A 7,253-nucleotide genomic window follows, 5' to 3' on the forward strand; every position below is an offset into this window, starting at 1 on the left:
TTATATCCCTACGAGCACACATCAAGAAAATGGATAGATCAAAAGATGAGAGTCTAACAAATCACCTAAAGGAGCTGGAAAGAGAAAACCACCAAAACTCCAGCTTTAGCAGAAGAATCCAAATCACCAAAATCAGAAACCAAGTATGGGACATAGACGACAAAAATACCATTGAAAAACATCAATAAACAAAAAACAGGTTATTTGGAAGAATTAGCAATATTGATGGACACACAAACACACATGTCTTTGTGTGTTTTGAGGGGATCTTATTGGTGGTGATATTTATTTTTATACGACTGTGACATGAGAAGATGCATAGTTTTATTTAAATCTTTTGAATATGTTCACACTTGATTTATGTCTGAGATTGTGATCATTCTTGGCGTATGTTCCATGTGCTGAAGAGTAGAATGTATACTCAGTAGTGGTTGATTGGAGTGTTTTGTAGATGGCTATTATAATCATTTGATTGAGTGTTGAGTTAAGGTTCTGGATCTCTTTGTTTATTTTTTGCCTTGATGATCTGTCTAGTGCTGTTAACAGGGCATTTAGGTTTCCAAATATGATTGTGTGAGTGTCTATGTCCTTCTTAGTTTACCTAGCATTTGTTTTATAAAACCTGATGCTCCTGTGCTGGGTTCATATGTGATTTAGGTGGATATTTCTTGCTGGTGGATTGAGTCTTTTATCATTATGTAGTGTCCTTTCGTTTCCTTTTTTGTTTGTTTTTTGAGTCAGAGTCTCACTCTGTCACTCAGACTGGAGTGCAGCAGCACACTCATGGCCACCACAGCCTCAACCTATTGGGCTCAGGTGATCCTTCTGTCTCAGCCTTTCAAGTAATTGGAACTATAGGCATATGCCACCATGTCCAGTTAATTTTTTGATTTACTGTAGAGATGAAGTCTTGCCAAGTTGCCCAGTCTGGTCTTGAACCTGTGGGCTCTGGCAATCCTCTCACCTAGGCCTCCCAAAGTGCTGGGATTATAGACATGAACCACCGTGCCTGGTCCTTTTTGTGTCCTTTTTAACTTTTGGTGGTTTGAAGTCTGCTTTGTCTGATGCCAGAATAGATACACCTGCTCTTTTCTGCATTCCGTTTGCCTGAAAGGTCATTTTCCAGTCCTTAGCGTTGAACCTGTGTTTGCCCTTTACAATGAGATGAGTTTCCGAGAGGAAGCAGAATGCAGATCATGACTGCCTACACAGTTTGTCACTTTATGTCCCTTCAGTGGTGCATTCAGTTCATCTTGGATCCCTCCTTTAATCAATATTTGTTTCATATGTTTATGCACACCACAAACCTTCTGAGACAGCCACTGTAGAGACTGAAGTCATTGTACTCACACACCCACCAGCAGTGCACTGAATATAGATCACAAGACTCTCCTCTCCATTAGTTTTTGCCTTAGGATGCTGAATGTCTTCATGTAACAACATCCCCATTCAACTCTTATGCGCTAGTGTAATCAGACAGCTTCACCAATGCATAGATACTGGGGCTGATAGTGATGACCTGGTGCACTCTCATGTGATGCAGATAGAGAGACCCTTCATCACCCTGAACTTCTGCCTGCCCTCACAGCACTTTTCCAGGGGCTGGAATGTGTGCCCTGCACCAGAGAGAGAAAATTTAATTAAGTCATCTGTGTAATATTTCTAAGCATAGCTCTGTAATAGATATTAATGCAATATAGAGCATATTATACCTCTTGAAAGATTTTTAATAAATTTTATTGCTAGGCCACACCTGCATGCATAAAAAATAATTTAAATTCTGTTCTTATAGCTCCTCTATATCTCACACTATAAAGGTTTATTTTTTATTTTTTTTATCTTAAAAGGAGTTTTCCCAGATTTCTACTACAAAGTGAAATAAGTAAATCAAGGTTCTTTCTCAAAGACAGTTAAGGAAATTCTGAACATAAATTTTATACTGAATTTTTAAGAATAATATGTATATGGAAGTAAATAATTAGCTGAAACTTCAGCTCAAAACCAATGCATCAGGATTAGCAAGCATAAAACAGTTATCAAAAGAATTAAGGGAAAGTTTCAGAGAATTAGATAATACTTGGGTAGGTGCATTTTTACCTCACATTCAAATAATTTGCTGCTTTTTAACAACTATGCAGTATGGTTGAATGTCACTTTAAGTTTAACTGTAACTCAGAGACCTAAAATCACTTTATATTCATTTATTAAATTGCTAATCCACGTTGATAGTAGATATGGTGATAAAAAATGCAATGGAGGAAGAAGAGAACCCATGGAAAACAAAAGTAGAATCCTAAAATGTCTTTCATTTTTTTCCCTTATAAGATTGGTGAAAAAATTACTTAAACAAAAGGTAAAATACATAAATATTTGCATAAATATATAAGTATTTATATGTGATATATATATGATATCTATATTTGAAAATACATATACTTATTTTGCCTTTTGTTTAAGTAACAATATATGTTGTTATATATTGTTATAAATATATATCAACAACAACAACAACAACATATATATATATACATATATATATATATTTGGGGGGGTTCCTTAAAAAAACAGAACTTATTTTGGAGGGCAGGCCCTTGTGGTACATTCAGAATTGTTCCCCTGGGTCAAAGGATCAACGAAAATTTTTATATGGAAATTTATAAAATATTGCATCATGATTTGTGGAAGAAACATTGCCAAGTTGTGACGGACATGTGATTAGTACTTCCATTATGATAATGTATCTGCCCACACCATGCTGAGTGTTCAGCAGTTTTTGACTAAATGGCATGACTCCCATGCCCCACCTTCCCTACCCACTGGATCTTATCCTGAGCAACATTTTTTTTGCTTCCCCAGGTGAAAAAGTCCTCAAAGAAAATGGTTTGCTGATGTGGAAAAGGTGAAACAAAAAACAGCAGAAGCACTAAAAGGCATCAAAATTGATGAGTGCAAAAACCGTAGTGAGCAGTAGAAAAATGTCTATATAAGTGTATTGCATCAGAGTACTTTGAAAATGACTGAAGTTTAAACATGTAGGAATAGATAAACAATTTTTAATAAATACATTACAGGATTTTTTTTTTTTGGTATCCCCTCCTGTATATACCAGGGATGCCAAAAAATTTGTACATATTTTAAGTGATGTTATCTATGTATTACTTTTAGTTAGATATAATCAGAAGTGTTTGGATACTCAAGGTAACCACTTTTAGCTAGGCATAATCAGAAATCTTTGGATGCTCATGGTAACCACTTTGAGCACCTCTTGAAATTGCAGAAGTCAAACATCACTTGTATTCATTTTTGTTATTGTTATATATGGAGTATTACTATTTTAATATAATTTTTTTCTTTCTTAAAGTATGTATAAATTTTTTGGCACCCTCTGTGTATGTATATAAGAGAGATAATTAGAGAATTTTTGCATTAATATTTGATATGTAATTTATGGAACTTTCTATAGAATTTAGACAAAGATAGAAAATGAAAATTACAGAATGAATTACAAACTAGCCAGAAGTTTGATGACTATTCTTATGAGGATAAAGCATTAGAGGCATTTTATAAAGATTTTGTCTAAATTCCTCTCTGTTTGTATACAAGAGGAAAGAAAATGACTGAGTTTTCCTTTGTCTGGAGGTAGAGTAGCTAGGATGGGAGACACTGACAGTGGAAATAAAGGTGGCCATAAGTCATGTAGGGACAGAGGTCCAAAGAGATAAAGACAGAAGTCTCTCAATAAGAATCGGTATTTAGGGAGCACCAGTTATTAGGATGAGACTGGGGATAAAAAGGTAAATTGCAGTAAGCAAGCCTAATCTGGGAGGTCAGGGTGGGTTTCACTCAAAGGAGATTCTTTTTTTTTTTTTTTTTTTTGAGTTGGAGTCTCACTCTGTCGCCCAGACTGGAGTGCAGTGGCCGCTCCCGGCCACCGCAACCTTGACCTGCTGGGCTCTGGCGATCCTTCTGCCTCAGCCTTCCAGGTAGCCAGAATTACAGGCATGCGCTACCATGACCAGCTGATTTTTTGATTTATTGTAGAGATGAGGTCTCGCTGCCCAGGCGGGTCTCGAACCCGTGGGCTCAGGCAATCCACTCACCTCAGCCTCCCAAAGGCGCAGGATTACAGGTTGAGCCACCGAGCCCGGCTAAAGGAGACTCTTTAAATCCTGAGAAGCAAGAAGCAAACACTTATCCAGAAGATACCGGGGTGTGAAAGTAGAGTCATGTTCCAGAAGAAAGGGAAAGAATATATGAAGACCCAGTGATAAGAGAAAGTCAGCAAAACTGAGGATATGAAATAAATTCAAATATCTAGAATAGAACTGAAAAAAAAGAGAAAGAGAGGCTGATTCAAGTCATGCTAAGGAAGTAAAACTGAGAGAAAATTCTACAATGCATTGTTAAGGAGTTTGAATCTGATCCTAAGGACAATGGGCCCCAATAAAAAATTTTTAAAGGAGGAGTAATATACTCAGATTTATATGTCAAAAAAGAAATTCTGGCTGTGGTATTCAAAAGGAATTAGAAAGGGTAGAATGCTAGACACCTTTTAAGGGTTTGGGGAAGAGATAAAGATGGTTTGAATTGGATTGAAGAAAGATAGACAAATATGATGGATATTTTAGAAGTAGAATTGATGATCTATTATTTAAATGGATATAGAGGGAGAGGGATAAGTCAAGACTACCAGGTATCTAACTAGTGTAACTAGAGCAAACTGACTATCATATTTAGGTAGAGGGATGAATTTCAGAGCACACAACTAAGGCACAGAGATTATTAGAGAATTCTTCATTGAGTTAAGACAAGATTGGGTTTTTCTCAACGAGTTTGCCACCGGAGCACAGGTGTCGTGAAAGCCACCCCTAAAGGGCAAAATGGGAAAGGAAAAGACACACATCACCATCTTCATCATTGGACACATTGATTCGGGCAAATCCACCACCACTGGCCACCTGATCTACAAATGTGGCAGCATTGACAAAAGAACCATTGAGAAATTCGAGAAGGAGGCTGCTGAGATGGGAAAGGGCTCCTTCAAGTATGCCTGGGTCTTGGATAAGCTGAAAGCTAAGCATGAACGTGGCATCCTACCATCGATATCTCCCTGTGGAAATTTGAAACCAGCAAGTACTACGTCACTATCATCGATGCTCTAGGACACAGAGACTTCATCAAAAACATGATTACAGGCATATCTCAGGCTGACTGTGCTGTCCTCATTGTTACCGCTGGTGTTGGTGAATTTGAAGCTGGTATTTCCAAGAATGGGCAGACCCATGAGCATGCCCTCCTGGCTTACACACTGGTGGCGTTAATAAAATGGATTCCACTGAGCCACCCTACAGCCAGAAGAGATACAAAGAAATTGTTAAGGAAGTCAGCACTTACATTCAGAAAATTGGCTACAATCCTGACATAGTAGTATTTGTGCCTATTTCTGGTTGGAATGGTGACAACATGCCGGAGCCAAGTGCTAACATGCCTTGGTTCAAGGAATGGAAAGTCACCCATAAAGATGGTAATGCCAGTGGAACCACACTGCTTGAAGTACTGGACTACATTCTGCCACCAACTCATCCAACTGATAAGCCCCTGTCTGCCTCTCCAGGATGTCTACAAGATTGGCGGTATTGGGACTGTCCCTGTGGGCTGAGTGGAGACTGGTGTCCTCAAACCTGGCATGGTAGTCACCTTTGCTCCAGTCAGTACTACAACTAAAGTTAAGTCTGCTGAAATGCACAATGAAGCTTTGATGAAGCCCTTCCTGGGGACAACGTGGGCTTCAATGTCAAGAATGTTTCTGTCAAAGATGTTCACCGTAGCACGTTGCTGGTGACAGCAAAAATGATCCACCAATGGAAGCAGCTGGCTTCACTGCTCAGGTGATTATCCTGAACCATTCAAGCCAAATCAGTGCTGGATATGCCCCTGTACTGAATTGTGGCACGGCTCACATTGCATGCAAGTTTGCTGAACTGAAGGAAAAGATTGATCACCGTTCTGGTAAGAAGCTGGAAGATGGCCTTAAATTCTTGAAGTCTGGTGATGCTGCCATCGTTGATATAGTTCTTGGCAACCCCATGTGTGTGGACAGCTTCTCTGACTATCCTCCTCTGAGTTGTTTTGCTGTCTGTGATATGAGGCAGACAGTTCCTGTGGGTGTCATCAAAGCAGTGGACAAGAAGGCACCGGAGCTGGTAAGGTCACCAAGTCTGCCCAGAAAGCTCAGAAGGCTAAATGAATATTATCCCCAATACCTGCCACCCCAGTCTCAATCAGTGGTAGAAGAACGGTCTCAGAACTGTTTGCTTCAGTTGGTCATTTAAGTTTAATACTAAAAGACTGGTTAATGATAACAATGCATCGGAAAACTTTCAGAAGGAAAGGAGAATGTTTTGTGGATTATTTTGGTTTTGTTTTGTTTTTTGCATGTGGCAGTTTTAAGTTATTAGTTTTTAAAATCAGTACTTTTTAATGGAAATAACTTGACCAAAAATCTGTTACAGAATTTTGAGACCCATTAAAACAAAGTTTAATGAGAAACAAAACGACAAGAATGAACAATTTAGTGCTTCCTTTTGATACCCTGTCTTTTTTACTGAGTTGTAAAAACTGAATGTAATAATATGAAAGGGCTTATAGCCTCTATACCACTCCCAGATGCAAGGAATATTACTAGTATAATTGGCATGGTGAGGAGGAGAAGGGTATCTGTTTCATTTGGATTAGGCACTATCTGATGAGTAGAATATAAAGACTGAGACTTCTACCCAAAAGGACAGAGTTGCAAATTGTCTCATAATTTGACTCCATTTCCAGACAAGAACATGTCATGAACTTGAGATAGCTGTAGCTGGAAGATTTGTGTGTGGGGGTAAGGAGTGGGGGGAGGATATGTTCACATCAGCCGTAATAGGTATTGAGTTATAAGCAGCAAAATCAATTTCAGACACCAGTGCCTAGTGCGATAGGGCATGCTCAGGAATAACTTACACATCATGTGTGGCTGATTCTACAGGCTGAACATCTTATGTTTCTACAAGAGATTAGAAGTTGGAAAAAATTGGACAAACAAGGTCATACAAGTCAATTTATAGTCCCAGCAAAAGAAGAAGACTGAATAAAATAAGCAGAGCATAAAATATTCTGGAAACTTGGTAATGATTACTAATGTGCCAGGGAAAGCTAATGGTTATGGAATTGATGATAGATGCCCTTTAGGGAAATTATAATGCCAAATTTAAATT

The 7,253-nt window shown here is 38.4% G+C and overlaps 1 pseudogene across 1 annotated transcript; it reads left to right on the top strand.

Moving 5' to 3' along the window:
* The first annotated feature begins 4,845 nt into the window (after nucleotides 1–4,845).
* On the top strand, nucleotides 4,846–6,554 carry LOC103267991 (annotated as a pseudogene). The gene has a single exon (XR_002482392.1). The product of XR_002482392.1 is annotated as an elongation factor 1-alpha 1 pseudogene (transcript).
* Nucleotides 6,555–7,253: the final 699 nt, after the last annotated feature.

The sequence above is a fragment of the Carlito syrichta genome, unplaced genomic scaffold (genome assembly GCF_000164805.1).
Source record: "Carlito syrichta isolate Samal-C Ts95f unplaced genomic scaffold, Tarsius_syrichta-2.0.1 Scaffold308655, whole genome shotgun sequence".
Lineage (NCBI taxonomy): Eukaryota > Metazoa > Chordata > Mammalia > Primates > Tarsiidae > Carlito > Carlito syrichta.